Source organism: Hypanus sabinus, chromosome 9 (assembly GCF_030144855.1).
Source record: "Hypanus sabinus isolate sHypSab1 chromosome 9, sHypSab1.hap1, whole genome shotgun sequence".
NCBI lineage: Eukaryota > Metazoa > Chordata > Chondrichthyes > Myliobatiformes > Dasyatidae > Hypanus > Hypanus sabinus.
The window spans coordinates 46164926-46177731 of NC_082714.1; positions in this window are offsets into that span (position 1 = coordinate 46164926).

Genomic DNA, 12806 nt, shown 5'->3' on the forward strand with positions numbered 1-12806 from the left:
TTAAATTCATGAATGATCTGTACCTGTCTCTGTAGATTCTTAACAACTATTTGTCCACAGTCCAGGAACATGCATTTTGGCTGAGCAGCACCCAATATTTGACAGCTGGAAAAGGTGGACATAGTTCCTAAGTAGTGGCCATGGCAAATGATAGATGACTGATAAGAAGCCATACCTCCTTACTGCAAAGCATAGGTCTGGTGGAATGAGCATATTAGAAGGTCAATTAGCCTGCAATGTTGATTTGATGCCAGCGTTGCTCCAGCTAATGTTTTTCCTTAGGTTTGCACAGTTGAATGCACATAAAGCAGCAGAAAGGACATCCCACACTGCTCAGAACCAATCCTACTTCAATCAATCCTACTTGAAACAGTTACTGGTTATACACTGGTTAGTTGATGGTCATTTCTTTCAGACATTGTGTTTTTGGTGCTTTCAAGGTTTGTTTCAATCTTTTACCACCTGCCAGTAAATGCAATAGTAGGCTTTCTTTTTGACATTGAACATGACCTGAAGAGGCCCCACAAAGCAGAGAGGAAGAACTCTTCTCAGGAAGGGGCCAAGTCTGTTCTGACTGTTTGTGGAACAGTTCTAAAAGCAGGAGTTTGGTGATGAACCCACTGTAAGGCAATTGTGTTGCATTAGGAATAGCCTGACTTACAGTAAATCCACTGTGGCCACAGTTACAAATTTGGTAATAGTTAGGAAAGTAACTTCAATGTGCCTGGCCCTGTACAGGCGACTTCTGGAGCTATCAACAACATCTTGCAGTTTGCCATCTGCTATTTCAGTCTCTCTACAGGAGCTAACAATTGAATTTGCTTTTGCCAAAGACAAGCAGATGGAAAAAGTACAAAGTTTGCAGGCTTTCCCATGATGTAGTGCACCATTATCTGCATCCAGATTGCTGTATATATACCACATGTTAATACTAACACACAACAAAATCAAGAGACAACACCGCCTCAGCATTCAGCTAGTGTGTAACAATAGACAACGGACTATGTAGTTCAATCCTAGGTATCCCTGGCAGAAATCATTTTGCAGGGAGGTTCCTTGTTTAATATGTATGAGACATATGATTGAATGAGGCATATCTTGGAAGCAGGGGACCCAACTTCATAAGACAGCACCACAGATACCTACACGTTGTCAGCCATCATGTGGTTGTGGTAAAGCTGCAATGTATCTTTCGCCATACACTGGTGTCAGGAAACATTTGTGTTCTGAAGAAAGTACACAGACGTTCCTGGAACTGTAACTAAGAAAGTGGGCATCTCTCTGAAGGTTGGCATTTATTGCCTGCTTTAGTTGCTCTGAGCTGGCAGTAGTGAGTTTGTTACAATTCATAACTTCAATAGGTACACTTAATGTCAGAGGAATGGATAAAATATACATCCTGAAATTTTTTTCCTTCACAAACATCCACGAAAACAGAGGAGTGCCCCAAAGAATGAGTGACAGTTAAGTGTCAGAACCCCAAATGTTGAGAGAACATTTCAAAGAGCCACACACACAAAATGCTGGTGGAACTCAGGTCAGGCAGCATCTATGGAAATACGTTGTCAATGTTTCGGGTTGAGACCCTTCTTCAGGATTTATTTCAAGGAGATTTTAATAAATTAACACACACACAAAACGTTGGTGAGGGAGAAGGCAAATGAGCAGGTGTAGCACTTCGTCCATTTGCAGGGATAAGTGCCAGGAGGGAGATTAGTGGGGAGGGACGAAAGAAAAGGGAATCATGGAGGGAATAATCCCTGTGGAAAGTGGGGGGTGGGGGGTGGGGGGGGGTAAAGATCTGATTGGTGGTAGGATCCCTTTGAAGATGGCAGAGGTTGCAGAGAATGATGTTTTGGATGCAAAGACTCATGGGGTGGTGGTAAGGACAAGAGGAACTCAATCACTGTTAATGTGGTGGAAAGACGGGATGAGTACTGTTGCTCAGGAAATGGCGGAGATGAGGGCGAGGGCAAAATCAATAGTAGAGGAAGGAAAACCCCATTCTTTGAAGAAAGAAGACATCTCTGTGTCCTGGTAAGGAAAGCCACATGCAGTGGAGATGAAGAAACTAAAGGGAATAGCATTTTTACAGGAGTCAGGGTGAGAAGAAGCATTGTCAAGATAGCTGTGAGAATCGGGAGGTTATATAAATTAGCCATGTTGAGTAGACTTGGAGTCTCAGAAACAAACATTTTCTCACCAAAAACATGAAGTCAGGTTATCTGCTTTTTTAGTGATAATCCAACCATTGAATTCACTTTTAGTGACTAGCAATAAATCAATGGACAGAATTACAATATTTTAATACTTAACCATGGTTCTGATAATATTTACACTTTTGTTTTAGTATGACCACACTCTTGGGATCAGGACCTTATGGCTGCACAGACCCTGTTCAGGTACATCATGCTCCATGTTTGGTATCTCACCTTCGCCCCCCCCCCCCCACTTCTAATATTTATGATGAATCATCTAAATGATACCTGTATCCTTGGGCTGAGTTACAAGGCAAGATTCACAGGCTAGTAGAAGGAGGAAATAGAATCTCCCAGTACTCTACTTCATGCTGAGGTATAATTGGTAGGAGGATCAGTGTATAATGCTCATGCCAATCAACATCGTGATTAATGGAGATGAACCATTATGTTGTGTAGCACTACCATAGATGGATAGACTCATTTGGCAACTGAAAAACAGGCAAGCATGAAGTGGTACAGACTCTGGGCCATCAGCATATTACTATCCCACCACCCCTTCATTCAGCATATCCTTCACTCTGCCATTGCTATCAAGCCTAGGGATTAACCATGGTTCAACAAGGTGCACAGATGGCCCTGGAGTTTACCACGAACCGTTAAAAATGAGGTGCCAACTAAGAGAAGCTGCTTGGGTACCTTTTGCCACAACATGCAATTGACATGGGAAAAGCAAAAGCACAAATGACAAACTAGATCAAACCTCAGCGCAGCCCTTTGAGAGGAAGTTGGGCCTCTAATTCTAGGCTCACCCAACCTCAGTGGAATAAGCCTGCTTGCATTCGCCCTATCTATACCCTCATAATTTTGTATACCTCTATCAGATCTTACCTCAATCTTCTACGTTCTAGGAAATAAAGTCCTAACCATTTCAACCTTTCCCTATAACTCAGGTCCTCAAGTCCCAGCAACATCCTTGTAAATTTTCTCAGCATTATTTCGAATCTTATTTACATCTTTCCTGTAGGTAGGTGACCAAAACTGGGCACAATACTCCCAATCAGACCTCACCAATGTCTTATACATCCTCACCATAACATCCCAACTCTTGTACTCAGTACATTGATCTACCTGTGACAGTTCCAAGGAAATGTGAATCTGTATTCCCAGATCCCTCTATTCTATCGCACTCCTCAGTTCCCTGTCACTCACCAAATAAGACCTACTGTAATTGATTCTCTCGAAATACAACACCTCACACTTGCCTGCATTAAAAACTCTTTCCATCTAACCTTTTTACAGTATGGGACTCCTAGACAAAATGTGAAAAGTTAAAATCACCTATTATCACAACCTTATGCTTTTTGCAACTGATGGTACATCAATTTTATTAGCTGGAAGACAGCAGTCAGCAGCAAGAAACCATCACACAGCATCCTGGAGACTGAGGGAGGAGCAGTGCCTCCAATCGCCTTTATCCAGAGGTCTGTGGGAGGAGCCACAGGAGCAGTCAGCAGGGGAGGCGTGTCCAGACATGTAGTTCACCACAGCAACATTCTGCTATCTCTCTACAGATTTGTTCCTCCAATTATAATTGGGTGGTTTATCATATTAATCATATTAACGTGGTCATACCTTTATTCTTCAGTCCTACCCATAAGACCTCACTAGATGAGCTCTCCAGTCTGTCCTGGCTGAACACTGTCGTAACAGTTTCCCTAGTAATGCCACCTCTTCCCCTTTAATCCCTCCTGCTCGATCACAGCCAAAACAATGGAACCCTGGAATATTTTGCTGCCAGTCCTGCCTCTCCAAGTCTCACTAATGGCTACTAATGCAATAATTCCACGTGCTGACCCATTGCCTAGGTTCATCCTCCTTTCTTCAAATACTCCTTGCATTGAAATATACTCAACTCGGAACATTAGTCCAACCATGCTCAACCTTTTGAATTCCCAGCCTTGTATATAGGCTTAACAACATCTTTCTCCATAACACTCCATTATCTGTTCTGTGTCCAATACACCTGCAACTCTAATTTAAACTCCACCCCCCCCCACCCTACACAGCACTCGCAAACATCCTGCTGGGGTAGTAGTCCCCCTCTAGTTCAGCTGTAATCCATCCCTTCTGTACAGGTCCCACCTTCCCTGGACGCGAGCACTAACTTCGTGTTTCTAAACACCAGGAAGAAAAAGAATGCTTGATTGTTGCCCAGTTATATTGACATTAGCACAAGCCATCTCCCTTACAGTATTAACTGTATAAATCTACAGTAGTTGCACCACTCTGCCCACACCCTTCTGTAGTTTGGTCTGCTTGAGAATTGTGCACAGTCATTTCATGGTTAATAAATGAATGCTTGTAATTGTCAGTTACAGACTGTTAAATTTGACAACTAATTAAGAAATCTCATTACTTAGTAATTTCCCACCTAAAGAGCAAGGCTTCAGTGAGCATCACTGCATTGCAGGTGCTGTATCTATTTAATTGAAGTCTTCCATTCTAGGTATCACTCTGGTGCAAAAATTCCATATATTTTTCAATGAAATCAGTTAATCTGAAATTGGATTTATTGCATCATATTTCCTGCAAAATCCATGCATATTTTCCTCTTTCCTGAAATTTTTCTGCTGGCTACCCATGCACTAAATATTTTTTTTTTGCCTGTTACCCATGTTATTTGAAGGAAGACAAGTTCAAATCAAAATTATAAAAGATTCAGCTCACACCAAGATAAGCTGAGGCAGTGAAAAATGGAGAGTTCATTAACAGGCAGCACCTGAAAAGTTAAGTAATAATGCCAAAGCTTGTCTGGCATTGGATCAATACAGCAAAAAAAAGTGTGATTTTACACAGGACATTCTGTGAGAGCTCAATAGCAGTTGTGACAATACATGTTTCATCATGAATAGAGAGGGACAACAAAGGGAGATATTATCCATTATCAGAGAAAATGCAAGCAGCACTCTCCTTTCCATATTTGCTTCATCTATAGCAATCAATGTCAAAAACTTGCTCAATATTTGACACAGTTGATCACTATTTCTCGCAATCTTAAATTGTTTAGAATGAGAAATACTTGTCAAATGTTTCATGTATTTTTAAGTAAACTGGGTAATTAATAGCCTTCTCATCAAAGACAACAACAATAAGATCATCTTATAATATGAATTGTTACTTTTTCTAAGGTTTTTGGTACAATAGATTCAATTATCAGGATCTACCAGTTCTTAAAATAATTCACTCAACTCTTATCAGAAGGAAGACCAAATCCCTAACAGCATACATGGCAACTTGCACACAATCACTCTGTTAAAGTAAAGCAAGAATTTTGTGCTTTAACTCGTGAACAAGGGGAAATGGTGCTGCCTATTATAAGATCCCTTGTTAGTCCTTGTTTAACCAAACTAATTAGATTTGTTCAGCATTGAATTCTTTAATTCTGCAGCTGAAAGGAGTTCTGGTCATTAAGAAGTAATCACTCATTATCTGCACAATTTTATTCCACATGTGCTTAACTACTTAAGTAAAAAAAGAGGAAATTCTAAAAGCACTTAGTAGATGAGATGAACCTGGTGGAAAGAAGCATAGAATAATGGTTCAGACTGAAGAATCTCGATTAGAAATGAAACGAGAACAGAAAAATATGATGAATCTGAAAAGCGATAGATGCTGTAAGTCTTAAATTAAAAATGAAACAGGAAATGTTGGAAATATTTGGCAGAATCTATAAAACAAGGAACAAAATTAATGAAGACCTTTAACCAGAAGTAGGAAAGAAAAAAAATTAAATTGTGTTTAAGTTGCACAGAAGATGGGGGGATACATGGATACAACCAAAGGAACACATACAAAATGCTGGAGTAACTCAAAATTATTCATTTCCATAGATGCTTCCTGACCTGCTGTGTTCCTCCAACATTTTGAGTGGGTTGTTTTGGATTCCTAGTATCTGCAGACTTTTCCCTGTTTAGAACAACAGGAAAACGGAACAAATTGGCATTTGGAGAGTGAGAATACAAATAAAAGAAACTGAAAATGTGTGAATAGTAAGCATATTGGATGTGCCCAGCATGTCTAGCTTTGCTAATGGAAAGAAGAAAATGGATGATTTCCAGTAGAAAATGCCCAGCTCTGTTACAGGGAAATCCAGTCACCTGAAGTTGTCAATCTTGACATCAGGCCAGAGTACTGCAACGTGCCCAGTTAGAAGATGAGGTTCTCTTCTGCAAGCTTATGGTGGGCATTATTATAACAGGGCTGGAGGTCATGTAGAACTTGGGCAGCGTGAAATGAAGAATTAAAGTGGCGAGCACTAAGCCACACTAAGGAATGGCGTAGATACTCTGCATAGTCACCATCCTTCTCTCCCCCCTCCACCCCCAAGCCACCAATCTCATCCTGCAAGTCCTCTATAGCAACAACCTCACCACTGGGGCCCTAAATGCACTTGACACAGATGAAGAGACGGAGAGACCATACCATAAGCATACCCAATACTAGGCTCCTGATTCTGTTTCAAGCTCTGTCACGGCAAGAAATTGACAGATAAACTGAGAAAAAGACCCCAGAACATTCTTAAAGCTTCCTTGAAAATGTAAATATCCCGACTGACTCATCAAATTGGTGAAGGTTCATTTGAGGATGGAACTGAGAACTGAGAATTCATCAACTGCATTCAGAAGCTCAACATAAAAAAACAGAAGTGGTGCCCCACCTGCCAGACTACACCTTCACCACACTGTCAAAGTCCCTCCTGCCTCAGACAGCAGGTGTTCAATAGCTGCCACAGAACTATGGTTATCCTTGATCCCAAAGGACACCAAAAGGAACTCAGACTGGGTAATCAAACATGTGGCTTCTTTCAGCGCACAATCTTCACTTGTCCTTTTGTTAGTTTCAAACAAACAGTAATTTCAGAATTCTGGTTTCAGCAATGCTGCTAGATATTCTGAGAATAACTATACAGTATTCTGACTATTTTTAGTGAACAAGGTAGGCTGTTCTTTCTATTGATGGATACCATTCATAAAATCATATCATATGTCAAATTGAAGAACTATCGGCCTGCCTCACAGGTTATCCCTCTTCAACAACAACGACTTGTTAAAAATACTCTGTTATTACTGTTGCAAACCTCAGCAGACTTAATTAAAGATTTTGTTCAACTTTTCAATGCAGACGTCTAACTTGGTAAATATTTTGTGCATCATATTTTATTGTTCTGTATTTTGGATGGAGGACATCATAGATTTCCAGTTCCAGCCATTGACCAGAATCAAACAGACTGGCAAGATGCACATCTCTTTGCATCATCCAGCGTCTCTGCCTCAACCCTTGTTAAATGTTCTTTCTCCAGTTACAGAAGCTACATGAAAGTCCGTTGCTTTTCTTTGGTATAGTCAATTACATTTCATCTGTGCTTCTCCTGTTGGTGAATTACAATTACCTGACTAGCTGCTTAGATGAAGTTTGCCCAACGATTGACAAGTAATGGAGTGCAATCACTGGCAACTGTGGCGGAATTCAAAGGGACTTCTGTTGATCAAAGAGTTGGTCCTATTTGAAATGTGCTAGGGAGAGGGAGCAGTTTGGGCTGGTGTCAGATCTTATATCCAAACTAGATTGTTGAATGGAGGTGAGGCAGATAAACAGAAGAGATTCTGCAGACGCTGGAAATCCAGAGCAACCCACGCAAGTTGCTGGAGGAGCTCAGAAGGTTAGGCAGCATCTATGGAAAATTATCCTGCTCTTTCTGAGGTACAAGGACACATTTTCACAACAGAGGTATACTGTATAAATATAGGCCCAGAAAATTCATAGTTGCTTGACAGTTGGGCAGCATAGCAGCAACATAACACAATTTGGAGTCACATTTTATTACAATGTCCCACCTAATTTTCTATCTATTTTCATGGTTTTTGATGAGGGGATTTAATTGCTAAGTATGCCATTCATAGACACACAAAAGCAAATAATATGTATGGCTTTAAGAAGTCCAAATTCCTGTCAGATTTGTACCTATGGATCAGGGTAACAGATGTCAAATAATAATGCCATTTTTCTAACTGCCAGATAGGAAGCACTTAAGAGGTTCTTAATGAATATCTAAAGGAAAAATAGCTGTAGAATGTGCTTGAATGCCACAGATGTGATGAGCTAAAAGTCATTTTAGAGAACAGTGTTTAGAAAGGGTTATTAATATTGGGGAGGTACAATGTGGTAACAGTGGAATCACATATGTCATTACATTCAATAAAATATGACAGGGAAAATGGAACAGGTGAATTCTGATAACCAGTCCAATTTTGCTATGAATAATGCAACACTTCAAACCATGTGCAAAATTCTTTTTTTTTGCATGTTTTAAGGAGACTAATACAGGAGTAAGATTTTATGCCCAATAAGGTGCATGTTCCTTTGCAATACTCCAGATGGAACATTTCATGGGGAATGACATCATTCTTCGTGTCCCTGATGTTGAAATTGTATCAGGGTTGCTACGGTGACTCCAACAGGAAATGCTCAAGAAGAAATGGTTGTCATCTCGGTACACTCAGAAAAATTGATTTTCAATTGCATAGTGCTGAAAAACATACCTTTCTGTAGTTGAAATTCTAGGCAATCATCTTTGTCCCACACCCAATTTCCTCACTTGTCTTGAGAAAATTATTTTCTGTTGAAGAGAGAGACTGAACAGGTGTGTTGAATCATTTTGATCTCCGGCACATTTTCAATCCCTACGGGAGGGGATGCCACAGAGACACACGAATTTCCTCAAGGGGATCGTCCTGTTTGTTGTATTAAAATGGAGAACAGAAGGGAGAGAAGTAAAATGAAATAGCATGAGAAACAAAATAGAAGCCCAACCACTATAATAAACAACAGCAAGTAAGTAATGCCCATGAATGTGTGTTCCTATAGCAGTTTATTTATTGCTAAGTGCCATTGTCAGGACTTCCCTCCACTCTGGAAGAGTTATTTCAACAATTTATTCAAGGACATGTAATTTTGATAAATTAATTTGTGAACTCTATCCATAATCATAGCTAGTCACAGCACACCATACAGATACTTTCAAGAATTTGTGTAAAATCATTCAGGATGCCAAAATCTGCCACATTTACCAGGTCATCGTTAACATCATCAAGAGGTAGTGGATGATTCTTCAATGCTGCTATAAAAACAAAACTACAAGATTTGGTCAATGGTTTATTATTCCCACTTGCGCCGACATAAAATGATACAAGCCAATATTCCATACAATTTCATACAATGAAAAGCTTTTGTTGTGTGCCATTGAAGTAGTACAAAAGGTCAAAACAATATGGAGAAAATTACTGTTACAGAGAAAATTCTGTGCAAGGATAGTAACAAGGCAAAATGAGAGATCAAGTTTTCATCTTTGGCTTTGTAAAGTCTGATTACAGCGGGATAGAAGCTGTCCGTGAGTCTGGTGGCATGTGCTTTCAAGCTTTTGTTACATTCTGGCCAATGAGAAAAGAGGATGACTAGTGTGGAAAGGGGTCCTTGATTTTGTTAACTACTTCCCCAAGGCAGGAGGAAGCATAGGCAGAGGCAGGAAGGGGAGTTAACTTGTGTGATGGTCAAGGCTGAGTTCACAAGTGCACTTTCTTACAATCTTGGGCAAAGGATTTCAGGTAACAAATGATCTGTAAAATTGTATTACAGATGGCAACTTTAGATGTTGGGGTAAATAGCTGACAAAATGAGAATCAAGTGGGATAATCTGTTACTGTCCACGTGTTGAAAGTTAAAAGTTATCCCATATATAAAAGAGATTCCATTTTGCTCTCAGTTTTAATAAATCCTGTAAGTTAATGCAGAAATTGTAGGGAATTGTCTTACTGCATTTGCTTGAAGGAAAACCAGCCTCCCAGCTTTGCTCTGGGGAGGCAGAGAAGTGTCAGCAAAAACAACTGCAAAATACTGAGTTTGCCTGCTTCTACCTCCATGTTCCCTGGGTAAGCCGATAGAGTGAAAAGCTGAAATCATGGTGAAATCTCTTAAGAAGGCAGGAAGGAGCCTTTGATTAGAAATTACTGCTATTAAGCATGCTGGCAAAGGCTGGAGGAGACAGAACTCTATTCCTCTCTCTCTCCAAAATCAGCTGGCCATTAAGCTGCTGCAAGCTTTTAGCCGGTCTGGTAGCAAGTGTTATCTCATTTGTTTCAATCCCCCAAATGACTTGTGCAAAGATTGGCACAGAGTTGCACACCTAGTACATTATTGGAGGATAAAATCTCTGAAGTTTCTGGAGTAGTACGGTGGCTGGCAGGGGTCACAACCTCCAACATAATTGGAGTGTGCATGCAGTAAGGGATCCATAATGTGGATGTTCTGTTCAGAGGAAAGGAATAACAACTCTGTGCTGTTAGGCTTTGTAACCCATTACACTGTACAACAAATTTTTTCAAAAGTGTTGCTTCCTCAGATTTTTTTTGTTTATGATAGACTGCTTGAAGATGAACACCAATATAATTTCAGAGTACTTATATCACGTAAGAATTTGGAGGAACAACAAATTAACTTTTATTGAATAAAATTTGTTTAATTGCATAATGGTGCTGATGTTTTGCAATAGTTCAACTAAGTTAAAAATATTTTGTTAATGATTTTCATTTGTACTTAGTGTCTGAGGCTTCTTGCTTAAGTGTCCAACAATAATTCACCAGCACTGATGGATTCCAGTTGCCCTGGTATCTTCTCCGTGACCGCAATGTCCTGGTGAAACCTTTCACCATGCTCGTCACTAACAACACCAAGATTTGCAGGGAAGATGTCTAAATGGGAATGCAGAAAATGAATCTTTAGTGACATGTTGCATTTCATGGTTTTATATGCTTGAAGAATGCTTTCAGCCAGCTGCATGTAGTTCGGTGCTCTGTAGATGCTGAGAAAATTTTCAACAACTTCCTTGAGTGTCTTCCATGTGATTTTCTCTTGTCCCATTAGAAATTCTTCAAATTGCCTGTCATTGATGACCTGTTTGATTTGTGGACCAACAAAAATGCTTTTCTTAATCTTGGCATCAGTTATTCTGAGAAGCATCTGTCTCAAATATCAAAATCCTTCATAGAAATTCTTGTGCCTGGTGATAGCAAATTCTCGGATCCCAAGATCCCTCTGATCAGGAAGCAAAATCTTTGTTGTTCAGTGTCATTGTTGATGCCTTACTTACTATTTATTCAAAATAATAAAGAATTCCCAATAAATCTCGTAGAAGTCAGCACATATTAAGCAGGGATTCTTCTGTTGATCTGAATTTTGGAGACTACATCGTAGAAGCTAAATTACTAGACACAAAACAAGCACAATGTATATTGTGAATGATCAGGCTTCAAGTGTCATCAGTTAATTGGAATGACTCATATTCAAAATTAAAATTTTAAAATTGGATTGCACCCATTTTCATGCAGTAAAGCATAGCTGCTGTTAGCGATAATACCCAATCAGGATTCATATTTAAAAAACAAAGTCGTGAAATTGATCAAAATCCAAATCCCACATGATCTCGTTCTAATTCACGTATCTCCCAACTTGCTATCATGCAATATTTGGGAAGTGGTGTCAGTCCTTAAACATGACTCCCTCCAGTAGCTGGCACACAGCAGCAGCGCAAGCTTTGGCTGCCATGAAGGAGGTGGATGCTCAGAGTAAGGGGCAAAAGCTTCTACATTTACTCAGCTGCACTTACAATCCTCATCGACTAGATCTACTTCAGAAATAATATCTTGAGCACCTGAAAGACCAGAATATCCACCTTGTAACAAGAACCTTGGTGGTCTCCTGCTCTGATTGACAATGCCCACACAATAGAACAATGCAGGAAGAAATTTCATGACTTCATGAGTCATGTCAACGTGATCTGAACCCCCCCCCCCTTAAACCTGTAGAGTGGAGTGCCTCACTGAAGGCATTTACTCTTTGGAGGTCAAAGGTCCTTCATAAGTGAGGTATCACTATCAGGAAGTACAGATGTATTTTGCAGATGACACTGGTATTAAAGATTGCAGTGTGGAGGAGGTCACTTGGTTTGCATTGGTAAATTTTATTTGTAGACTCACAGTGACAATTTCTCTTATTTCCCATGCCTGCACCCTCCATTCAGCCAGGTGATGAGGCCACAAATGTTGAACAAGGGTGTCCCAGTAGTGTTTGTCCTGACCCTCTTGCGGCTGCTGCTCTCCAGACCCTCCCTATGGACCTCAGTCTCCCGACTCTCCTTATAGTCTTCCCTCTGACAGTGGTTGCTGCCTTTGATTGTAGTCTACTTGGGGCTGCACGACCTGACCAATGAAGTTCCTGTATCTCTTTGGCAGACATTGCAAGGCATCTACATATTGACGCAGCTAGCAAAATCTCAGCTTCACCAAAGGTATAGCATTTTCTGCCCCTCTCCCAATACTTGTATGGTCCGTGTTGAGTCTGTGTTTAGCTACTGAGTTTGGGCAGAAATTTTATGTGAAGCAACCTCCAAGGTCCTCTTCTTTGAGCAATGCCGACTGCCAGAAATGTCCAGCCAGGCAGATTTCCTGAGGATAAGAAATGTGTGCTTCTCAGAAATATGTCATCCACCATCGG